General features: G+C 42.2%; 1 protein-coding gene across 1 annotated transcript in view; it reads right to left on the bottom strand.

Moving 5' to 3' along the window:
• LOC125038251 (connectin-like) overlaps window positions 1–12,500 on the bottom strand; it is a 452,639-nt gene that overhangs the window by 384,015 nt on the left and 56,124 nt on the right. The window contains 1 exon segment of the mRNA XM_047631685.1: window positions 6,045–6,085. The gene's annotated coding sequence lies outside the window, so the exon portion shown is untranslated.

Below are 12,500 nucleotides of genomic sequence, written 5' to 3' on the forward strand. Positions count from 1 at the left end.
TTGATGCTGTGATTCAAATAGCTACTCGAAGAAAAGAAATAAGGGTGCACCAAAATGGACAACAAAATGCAGTAGAAATTATAGATGTACTTATTTGTTTACTAAAAGTTCTTGGAGCGCCGCCACGGGTCACTGGAGCCAGTCAAATTCTTTAAAGGGCGGGGCCATTTCACATTCAATGAATTCGCAGTGTCTTGTTTCATAAGGTAAGCCATTACGTGGTCTGCCTGAACGTTCTCAGAGAGCAAGTGTCTGAAGAGCGATCGTTGCTATAGTTAGCGGGAACGTGATCAGTTAGCACGGGCTTGCAGTAGCATTTCACCACTTCACACCTTCTTTTGAATCGTAAGAGTTACTCCTGCCCCTGTTGCTGCTCCATCTCCTCTCTCTCCTCCTCCTTCTAGTCCTCTTCTCTTTCCCTTTCCTTTCCCTCTTCCTCATTTTCCTCTTTTTCACTTTTCCTCTTCTTTCTACTACACGTCTTGTTTCTTCTAATTCTTCCCCTTTTCCTCCTCCTGCCTCTTCCTTTCCCTCTTCTTTCTCCTTTCTTCTCTTTTCTTTCCTTCTTCTTCTCCTGCTTCTCTTCCTCCCTTCCACTCTTTCCCTCTCCCCATTTTCCCCCCTTTTCCTTCCATTCCTCCTCCCTACACACACCGAGCTGAGTCCGCCTAGGGTGAATTATTAGTGAGGAGAGACCCTGCTCAAACACCTCCAGATTCAGAGCAAACACGACACCTCCTCATTTGAGCATCTTCCTCCTGCCTTCGTCTTTCCTTCTTTTCTTTCTCCTTCCTTCCTCTCTGCTGCTCCTACTTCTTCCCTTTCTGCTCCTTATTTCTTATTAATTTTACTCTTTCCTACTTCTTTCCTTCTGCGTATTTCCTCTTTCTTTTTTCCTTTTTCCTCCTTTCTGTCGCCTTTCCTCCTCCTGCCTTTCTCTCTCCTCCTACTTCATTCCTCTCTCCTCCTCCTCCTTCCTTCCTCCAACTGCCGATATCCTCCTCGCTCTTTCCTTTTCCTCCCTCTTTTCACTTGTCACCTTCCTCTCTGTTCCTATCTCCATCTGCCCTCCCTTCTCCAACCTCTACCCTTCTCCTCCCTCCTACAACTGCCTTGCTCCTCCTTTCTCTTTCTCTCTCTCTCTGTTCCTTCTTTCGTACCCCCTCCCTCTATCTCCTACTCTCCTCCTTCCACCTCCTATCTCTGCCCTTCTTCTCCGCCCCCGAGGAACGCCTTAAGACTTCGATCACACCCTGGCAGACTTCTTCGAGGTCGCATAAGATGTTGCATGTTGAAGGGGCACACGACGTCTTGCCTAGATCTTATGCTATTATTCATTTATTTTTTCGCTTGTTTATGTCTCTATTTAACCAGTTTTATTTATCTACCTTTACTTAACTTTACTTATTCCCTTATTCAATCTATTTCTCTTCACTGAGCACTCCATTGTCTACTCAGATACTGCACGCCGTCAGACAGAATCTATAAACATCAACTTAACATGCGAAACGTACCAGTAGGAGATCATAAGGGTCGCTCCTCCCATGTATACTGTACGACCAAAACACAATGCTGGGTTGGTGGGATGAATTAGAAACACGTCATTTTCTATTCGTAGCGGGGAGTGAGACGACAGTTTCGGCACCAGCCAATTCCATTCGTGGGTCTGAGGGGAGTTAGCTGATTATAAAACTGATGTTTCATGTCCCCTTCCGCTGCTGTTGTTTACAGGGGTGGGGCTTGTGTACGCGTTCTTGTATCAATATGTAGGGGTGTATTTTTGCATTCATACGCATATGTTGAGTATAAATGTTTGTTTGTGTGTGTGTGTGTGTGTGTGTGTGTGTGTGTGTGTGTGTGTGTGTGTGTGTGTGTGTGTGTGTGTGTGTGTGTGAGTGAGTGTTTGTGTGTGTGCACATGCGTGTGCACAAATTATTATATAAAAAGCTAAAACGAACATGCTCCAGAAAGGATTTACAGACGAATTTATGAATCTTCAACACGCCGAACTAATCCCCCCACACAAAAATACACTATTATCTAAAAATAAAAGCAGCCACGGAGGCCGCCCATGCCAAGTCAGCAGACGCGGCCCGAGCACGCCAGTCGGTCGCTCAGTCAGTACCTAGTGACAGGCCCCGCGCGCTGAGCTGACGTACCGTGGCTGACGACAGCTGACGCCGCCATCCGCCCCGAAGAATCTCCAGACTTCAGCGGAACTAAAGAAACCAGAACGAGGTGGGGGGAGGGGGGGGGGGGAGGTGGAGGTAGCAAGAAAGGAAGTAGCGAGAAGAGGGAGGAAGAGGGGAGAGAAGGGAAGGAGGGAGGAAACGGAATGGAGTAGAAAAGGGGAGTTAGATAAAGGGAGAGAAAGAGAAATTGGAAGAAGGGAGATAGAAGAAGAGGAAGGGGAAGGGGAATGAACAGGAAGACCAGTGGGAAAGGGGAAGAAGAAATACAAAAAAAAAAAAAAAAAAAAAAAAAAAACGAAAAGGAAACGGAAGAAAATTAAAAAGCGAAATTAGTTCAGAAAAATGAAGAAAAGGACGAGGCTAACAGAACGAGAAGAGTTAAGAAACGATGTAAAACAAGAACAAAGCACGAGAGAAAAAGAACGGAGGGCACAAGGCAGACCCGAAGCCCGCGCCGCCGATTTCGGGGGTGGGCGAGCGGGCGCGCGGGCCGGCAGAGACGCGCGGAATATTAATCAAATCCAAATAAAAGTGACAGCTATGTTTGAATATGTAAAAGCTCGTCATCAATTAGGATCGGAAGCGACATGCCCCGAATGCTAATTGAAACTAAATACTAAGCCCAAGAAAAAAAGCTTCGCCCCAAAAAGTCCCTTCGGAACGCGGCCGAAGACGGAGGGGGGGGGGGATTATCTATCAAGAGGGGATTAAAAGATTGACATTTATGAAAAATTTTTTTGGAAATCCAGAAGTTTTAAAAAAGAAAGGTTAGGGGGAGGAAAGTAAGGAGGGGGGAGATGAGAGAGAGAAGAGAGAGAGAGAGAGAGAGAGAGGAGGAGAGAGAGAGAGGAGATAGAGAGAGTAGAGGAGAGCATGAGAGAGAAGAGAGAGAGAGAGAAAAAGAGAGAGAGAGAGAGTCGCATATGGAGCGGACTCTAGAACACCGGAAACTATGGTTGACTTCGAGACTGTCTTTCAGGGTGGTCCAGACTCACACGTGTCGATGAACAGAGCTCTCGCTCTCTGTGGACAGACAGATACGGAGCAGTCCCTTCAGACAGTCAGATTTGATAAACAGACTACCAATTGCCGGATATAAACAGACAGACAAACAAACACAAGAAACAGCTTCGAGAGCGAGCGACAGAAGACAGTTAGTAACGAGGCGACGGGTCTGCTCCGGGAGACTCATCAGTTCTGCCAGTCCGTGTATGTTACTTGATGATCACACTGTTTTGAAGGGATATGGGCTCTACACCTCACCAGGTACTAGTCCGTACTATGATTCTTTATGGGAAATATTTTTAGGTGTGTATAGGTGAGTATTTGATGTGATCAAAAAGTAGGGAAAGTGTTGTTTTATTGGTGTTGAATGATTGTTATGCAGGTAGTTATGTAGTTATAGGGAAATAGGGTTGGTTTTGTTTTTCATGGGTTAGGTGGATTGTGACTTGGTGGTTATTGATTGGTTAGTGGTAGTTTTGTGGCGTCATAGATATGGGTTGTAATTTTGGAATAATAGCGCATATTACTGTTTTGTTGTGGGGGTTTGCGAGAAACTTATTAGGTTTGTACGGTACATGATACAACAATGCGTTTCAGGACGTATATGTTCACATGATATTTGTTTTGTGGTATGTGATGGATAGTGGTTTTATTTATTGTCGTGTATCAGGTGTATACGTGACCTTTTGAGGATTTGATTATTGATTTTGATGTGTGTAAGGTAAAATATTTAATTTGGGGGTATTTTAGTTGGGGTTTGTTGTGTGGTTATTAAGAGGGTGTTTGTGTAGATGTTATGTTTATTATATATTGTTTGTATTGACTCTTGGGGGGGGGGGGGGGGGGTAGGCATTGGAACAGCTGTATACGTGGAGTAGTTTTGGGTATTGTTTGTTATAATAGTAAAATAAAAAATAAAAAAAGAAGGAAAATTATAAGTAGTATTTTAGTAAAATAATATAGGGGGTAAATTGTGCTTAATGGAAATTATTTAGAATGTATTGTCTTTGTGTATAGATATAAAGAATTTTTATGTTATTTGTTTTGTTTGTGTTTGTTATTTTTTTTTTTATGAATTTTTGTAAATTTTGGTTTTTGTAAAGTTAGTAGGGGGAGTATGTGGAAGAAGTAAAAGAGTAAGAATGGAAGTAAAAGGTGGTTCATCTCCTGCTACAACCGATCACACAGGTCATGCCTCGGTCAGATGGGGATTTACTGTAAGACGGCAGGGGAGGTAAAAGGTGTTGTCCAGAGGTGTGGTGGACCGAAGAGGGTACACTCTCACTGGGGGACTATCATCATGGTCTTATGTATCTCTATAGAGGGTGATGTTTGGGGGTTTGTTGTTGGGGTTTGGTGGGTGGTGGGGTTTGGGTTGGGTTGGGGTGTGTTTGTGGGTGGGGGTTGGGGGGTGGGGGGGGGGTGTGGGGGGGGGTTGGGGGATGTTGTGGGGGTGTTGGTGGGTAGGTTGTGGTGTGGGTTGGTGTGGTGGTGTTTTTGGGGGGGTGTGTGGGGGGTGTGGGAGTGTGGGTGGGGGTTGGGTATTGTTGGTGGTGGTGGGGGTTTGGGGTTGTTGTTTGGGTTGTGGGTGGGTGTTTTGTGGGGGGGGGGTTTTGGTTGGGGTGTGGGGGGGGGGGGGTTGGTTTGGGGGGGGGGTGGTTTTGGAGTATGTTCTGCAGACACTTCTGTTTTTTTGGGTTTGGTGTGTGGGGGTGGGTGGGTAGGGAATTATTTATGTTTGGTTTGGTTTTTTGTTGTGTTTGGGTTTGGGGTTTGTATTTTTTGTTTGGGGTTTGGTTTGGGTTGTGGTGGGTGTTTATGTGTTTTGGGTACAGGGGTGATATGGTGGGGTCTGAGGTCGAGTGAGCGAGATGATGGGTGTTGTGGGTTTTTGTTGGTTGTGTGTTGGGGGTGTATGTCAGGGATTTTGTGGGGTTTTGTGGGGGGTTTTTTGTGGGTTGGGGTTTTGTGGGTGTTGGTTTGAGCATCATTACTACGGGGTATTTTTATGGGGGTTTGTGTGTTTATTTGCAGAGATAATTGTATTAGGAGATGGTTTGTAGTTATGTGGGGTGTTTTTGGGGGTTGGGTGTTTTGTGTGTGTTTGGGAGTTGTTTATGTTTGTAGTGGGGTGTTGGTGTGGGTGTTGGGGGGGGGTGGGGGGTGGGGGTGTGTGGTGGTGGGGTTTTGTTTTTTTGAATTTTAGGTGGTGTTGGGGGGGGGGGTTTTGGTGTGTGTATTTTGTTTTTATTTGTTTTGTGTAGGGGTTTGGTTGTGGTTTATTGGTTTTTGGTGGGGGTGGGTGGGGGTTTTTGATTGTTTTGTTTGGATTGTTTGGTTTTTTGTTGGGTTAAAAAGATTTTGTTTGTTTGTTTTGGGTATGTTGGAATAGGGTTTTTGGGGGTGTTGGAGTTTGTTGGTTGGGTGTTAGATGTTTTGTGAATGGTTTTTGGTTTAATTTTTGTTGTTTGTTGTTTGGTTTTTTTTTTTTTTTTGTTTTTGTGATTGTGATGTGTTTTTGATTGATTATTATTTATTTTGTTGATTTGTTTTTTGGGGTTTTTTATGTTATTTTAGTGTATTTAATGTTTTTGATTTATTTTATTTTTTTATTTTTATAATTTGGGAAGGAGAAGAATTATAGATGGGTTTTATATATAGATGGTCGTCACGGAACAAAAACGAATTGGCTTTACTGTAAACTGGAAGCCTTGACGTCATTGCTCATGGACATACTTATAGATCAACGACGCGGGCAACAAAAAGCAACAACACACCTCCGACAGCAGAGATAATTATAGAAGGTCATTATCCGTAATAAATAACAATAGTCGGGCCCTACTTTACCTTTTCACGAAGCCAGGGAACAGGAGGCGGAGGAGATCACACTGGAAGGAAGGAATGAAAGGCTGGAGTAAAGTCAGGATTACGAGAAATTATTCTATGATTAAAACATATAACAACACACACACATACATACATACCCACATACGCGCACAAACGCTTACACACACGTACACACACACACACACACACACACACACACACACACACACACACACACACACACACACACACACACACACACACACACACACACACACACACACGCACGTACACGAGATGAAACAATTACAACAGTCAGATGTCAAGAAAAGCTTCTTATAACAAAGTAAATTTACGGTCTCGAGTCAGGAGACACGTTTCTAATGTATATTTGTCGATCCGATCCGACAATAAAGCAAATCCTTTAATATATATATATAATAATCATCATAAATAGACGGCAATCTCAACATCAATAAAACGTGACGTCACAATGACATAACCAGGGCAAATATCTGCATATAATTAGTATTCTGTTCTGTTCTACAACTCAGCCATGAAAAACAGCGATACATAACGTGTGTTTTTTTGTTTTTTTTTTACAGATTTCCGGGACCTTATCATTACAATATCATTTCAAATTAGAATGGGATTAACTGTAACATTCCAGTAAGATGTACTGTCGTTAGTTTATCCGTTAAAGAGGCACACGGATAGACAGAGAGATTGAGAGATAGAGAGATAAACAGATAGATAGATGGAATGATAGATAGTTCAGTAGACAGACAAGTAGATATAAATAGATATATAAATTGACTGATAGATAGATAGATAGATAGATAGGTAGACATAGACAGAGAGAGAGAGAGAGAGAGAGAGAGAGAGAGAGAGAGAGAGAGAGAGAGAGAGAGAGAGAGAGAGAGAGAGAGAGAGAGAGAGAGAGAGAGAGAGAAAGAGAGAGAGAGAGGGAGAGAGCACACACAGTATGCCCACAGGCCTAATTAATCCACATAAAAGTAATCATTTCTGATTGAACATAATCTCTATTTTTTTTTACAGATAATCTAGGAAAACGGTCAGTTGGAGGCTATGGAAAGAGAAATCATAATGAAAGGAGGAAGAGGAGGGTATGGAGGAAAGGGGAAGAAACGAAATAGATAAAGGGAGAAGGAAAAGGGAAAATATGAGACGACAGTAAGACTAAAATAAAAGACAGAGGGAAATAAAACAAACGCAAGCAAACAGGCAGGTTATCATCAAGAGAAAAGGGAAAGAGGGAAATGAGAGAGAGAGAGAGAGACAGAGAGAGAGAGAGAGAGAGAGAGAGAGAGAGAGAGAGAGAGAGAGAGAGAGAGAGAGAGAGAGAGAGAGAGAGAGAGAGAGAGAGAGAGAGAGAGAGAGAGTAGAATAGAGACAGAGACAGATAGAGACTGAGAATAAATAGACAAGAGTGAGGAACCACACACACACACACACACACACACACACACACACACACACACACACACACACACACACACACACACACACACACACACACACACACACACAAAGATAAAATAAAGATTACGATGAAAATCCTTCCTCTTCATTCAAACTAGTTAATCAGCCTCTTCCAAAATATTCCCACTATCTCTGCCATCACATCCCTTTACTTTACGTGCATCTGATGAGAGGTTTTGAAGCATCGTGTTCGTCAAGAGCTGATCAGACATCTAAAGGGAAACTGAGAGAGAAGTGACAGACAGGTGAACATAAACCGTTAAACGCGAAGAAGAAATTTAAAGACAAAAAAAGATTATAAAAAAAGAGTAAAAAAAAAAGAGAAAAAGAGAGAGAGAGAGAGAGAGATCGAGGAGGGAGAGTGAGAGGGAGAGTAAGTGAGAGGAGAGGTAAAGGGGAGGAAGAGTGAGAGAGAGAGTAAGAGTGAGAGAGAGAGGGAGAGAGAGAGAAAAGGAGAGAGAGGAGAGAGAGAGAGAAGAGAGAGAGAATTAGAGAGATGAGAAGAGAGAGAGAGAAGGAGATTAGAGAGAGTGAGAGAGAGAGAGAGAGAGAGGAAAAGGGAAAAAGGGAAAAAATAAAATAGGAAAGAAAAGAGAAAAGGGAAAGGGAGGAAATGAAGGCATGGGAGAGAAAAAGGGAGAACAGGGAAAGAAAAATGTGTAGAATTAAAAAGCAAAAAGAACGGGGAAAAGAAAAGAAAAAAAAAGGAAAAGAGGTGAGAGAGAGAGGGAGGAGAGAGGAGAGAGAAAGGAGAAGATAAGAAAAGTAGAGGATATAAGAGAGAGAGAGAGGAGATAGAAAGAAGAGAGTGAGAGAGAGAAAGATTAGAGGAGAATAGGAGAGAGAGTAGGATGAAGAGAAGAAGAGAGAGAGAGAGGAGGGAGAGAGAGATGATTGGGGAGGAAAAAAGAGTTGGAGAGAAAAGGAAGAGATGATAGAGTAGAGAGCGAGAGAGGAGGAGTGAGAGGAGAGTGAGGAGGAGAGTAGAGTTGAGAGAGAGTACGAGTGAAGATTAGGCGGGTACGAGAGGCTGGGTTGAGAGGAGGAGAGGGGGGGAAAAGAAAAAAAAAGGAGAGCAATGGGAAAACCCCAAGAATAAAATACGTAGGAAGGGGAAAAAAGAATTCCAAATATGGAAAAGACAAGGAAAGACTGACTGACAATCAAGGGAGAGGGAGTTTCCTCCGCCAATCGAGAGTGCGGTGATTGGCCGATCAGCTCCCCCCCCCCTCTTCCCCATCCCCCTTCCTCACCCCCCAGCCACACCCCGTCACGTCCACGGAATGATAAAGAGGTTCACGCACACAGACGCACATACACACGTACACGGAAACACACACACTTGTATACACACATTTAGGCATGCACATATAAGCATACGCACATATAAACATACAAACACGCACTCTAATTATATAACATGCGCATAATATATACACGCATATGAACATATATCCCTTCACACATAAGCTTACGTAAAGGCACACACACATTCACACGCACATACACAACTGCCCTCAAAAACAAACACACAGGCAAATACTCTGAACACTTCCTCCACACCTAAATACACACATACATCCACACTCATTTAGAAAAGCATCCTCAGAATCACTAACATGCACTTAGAATATTACCCACACTGACACCCACACTTGGAATCCATCCACGCTCACATCCACACTTACAATACCATCCACACTTAGATTACCACTCACACGTGCAATAAGAATACCACCACACTTAGAAAATCACTCACACATACACTTAGAAAACGACTCACACATACACTTACAAAACGACTCACATACACTTAGAAAATTACTCACATACACTTAGAAAACGACTCACACATACCCTTTAGAAAACGACTCACACATACACTTAGAAAACGACTCACACATACACTTAGAAAACGACTCAACACATACACTTAGAAAACCACTCACACATACACTTAGAGAACCACTCACACATACACTTAGAAAACCACTCACACATACACTCAGAAAAACACTCACACATACACTTAGAAAAGCACTCACACATACACTTAGAAAACCACTCACACTTAGAATAGCACCCACGCTTAGAACACCTTTTCCTACACACTAACACCCGCACAAACCAATCGAAATTCCTTCATGGGACTTTTTTCTATTTCTTTTTTCTCTTCTCTTTCTCTTTTTTCTTTATCCTGATTTTTGGATTTGTGTGACTTGGCGGCAAGCCTCGTTAGCGCGGATGATGGATTCCAGGCCCTTTTTCCCCCTCAGTTTTCCCTTCCTTCTATTTTTCTTTTTCTTTTTTTTTTCTCTTTTTCCCCCCTTCTGATACATGGCAGGTCCCCTGTATTATTTCCCTGACTTTCTTTCCTCTATGATCTATGTCCTCCGTAAGGCTATTTTCTTTATTTCTCTTTATATTCCTGTTTCTCCTTTATATATATATATATATATATATATATATATATATATATATATATATATACATATATATATATATATATTTATATATATATATTTATATGTATATATATATATATATATATATATATATAATATATATATATAGAGAGAGAGAGAGAGAGAGAGAGAGAGAGAGAGAGAGAGAGAGAGAGTGAATGAGAGACAGAGAAAGAGGAAGAGGAAGAAGAAGAGAAAGAGGAAAAAAGAGAAAGAGCGAGAAAAAAGAGCCAGACACACAAACTATGAACCAGAAACAGAGACACACAGAGACAAACAGACAAACAAGCAGAAAGACAGAAAATGACACCACACAGCACGCACGCCATCGCACAGGAGGCAAACGCAGGACGCAGAAAATTAGCACCATTCACGCCTTCCTGAGCGAACAGCCATCCATTGAGAGAGGTGAAAAAGTACATAGCTTTGCGGGCGAGGCCTCAACTGCGAGATTCACGCCCTTAGTTGTCTTAATGGGCCATAATTCAATATGCCACAGTGAGCGAAAAGCAGACGAAAGGGTGAGGGGGGCGAGAAGTGGGCAAGGGTGGGTGGATGGTAGGTGAGGGTGGGTGGCGAGATGTGGGCAAGGATGGGTGGATAGTAGGTGAGGGTGGGCGGGAAGTGGGTTAGGATGGGTGGAAAGAAGGTGAGAGTGGGCGGCGAGAGGTGGGCAAGGGTGGGTGGATGGTAGGTGAGGGTGGGCGGCAAGAGGTGGGCCAGAGTGGGTGGATGGCACGCGAGGGGTGGTAGCGAGAGGCAAGGTCTATATAAATACTTACTATAGACCTTGGCGAGAGGAAGGCTAAGATACGGGACGAAAAGTGGGTCTCTGTGGGCCAGGAGGTAGGTGGAGGTGGGTGGGGAAAGGTGGGGTTGGCTTCGCGATGGGTGGTGGGCGAGAGTGGGCAGTAGAAAGTAGGAAGGAAGGAAAGAATGAGAAAAAAGGAAAGGTATAAGGAGAGAGTGAAGAAAGCGCCCAAGGAGAGATAACAGAGGAGGAAAGGAATGACGATAAAGGCAGGTAGGACATAAACAAAACGAAAGCAGAGAAAACGAAAGTACAAAGAGAGAAATATGGAGTAAAAGTGTGGAGGCAGAGAAGGGGGGAAAAAGAGTGGACAGTAAGGAAGGGTGCATTTTGTTTAATTGTTTGCGTGGCCTTGTAAGTATATCTTGAGCGGAGCGGAGAAGGAGAAAAGAGCAAATGAAGAGAATGGAAGAAACGGGAGAAAGAAGAATGGAAAACGGAAAACGATATGAAATATGAGGAAAATAAGTTCTAAGTGTAATGTCACTTTAACAACACGAGTCAAAACAACCTTCAAATCAAGCAAAATGAACATAAGAACATAGCATAAGAACACAAGAAAATAACAAAACAAAAAAAGAAAGACAGAAAGACATACTTAAACAGACAGAGATTACAAACGGACTTCAAAACTGACAACTATGTATAATTAACACTGTTTTATCTCCACTGACGTCAGGGCAAGAGATTCCGAGATGCTGGATGCTGGCCAGACGAACGCTAACTACCTCGAAGACAATAGACTCATTATGTTTATGACTGTTATCAGTTTTAGGTCCAACTGTTCAGCATTTCCCAGATGAGAGTAAATGCCGGGAATAAAGCTGGCCGCGATGATAATTAGTGTGATAATTGTTGCATCAAAGTTATAATTATTATTATCTGACTTTATCATCATTATCATCGTTATTATCAAGATAATTAATGTCACTGCCATTTTAGTAAGTCTTTTTATCGTTATCGCCATATCGTCATGTATATTAAATTTCCATTATCATTACTGTAATCATCATCAGCAGCAGTGCTAATAAATTTATAATTATCATTGCAAAGCAAATACAATGTCACCGTCATCCTTTTTAGCATCATTGCAATCACCATTATTAACAAACAAACAAACGAAACAGTTTTTCTCAGCGGTACCGATATGCCAATTATCATCAATGACACCCAATATCATAACACAATTTTCCAATGCAAATTTCTCCTTTTTTCTTCCCTCTTTTTATCCCAATTCGACCTCATTTGAACGTCACTATTACTGTGAATATGACCATATGGAATACTTTCATCTTTCCTCTGTGGCAATTTCCATTAAAATCACTATCATCAACGATAGCATTAATTACTTTCATGCTATTCATTATTATCATTAAAGATTATTATCGACTTTTCCCTAATTCTCTTTTTTTTTTCAAATGAAGATAAAAAGGAGGTCAAGCTAATGCCAAACACGTGTCAAACAGAAGTCAAACGGTTAGACAAAAGAAAAAAGCTAAAATACACGTTAAATTAAAGGAGTTTGAATAGGGATGAAGCACTGATGTCAGAGAAAAAATGAAACATGAAGCAAATTCGCGTCAAACAGAAGTCAAACGGAAGCCAAGCAGGAGTCAAATAAAGGTCAAACAGAGATCATGTACGTGACAAACAGGATTCAGCGAGATGCCAAACGATTATCAAACCGACAAACAAGAG

This window comes from Penaeus chinensis, chromosome 24 (genome assembly GCF_019202785.1).
Source record: "Penaeus chinensis breed Huanghai No. 1 chromosome 24, ASM1920278v2, whole genome shotgun sequence".
NCBI classification, from domain to species: Eukaryota; Metazoa; Arthropoda; class Malacostraca; order Decapoda; family Penaeidae; genus Penaeus; species Penaeus chinensis.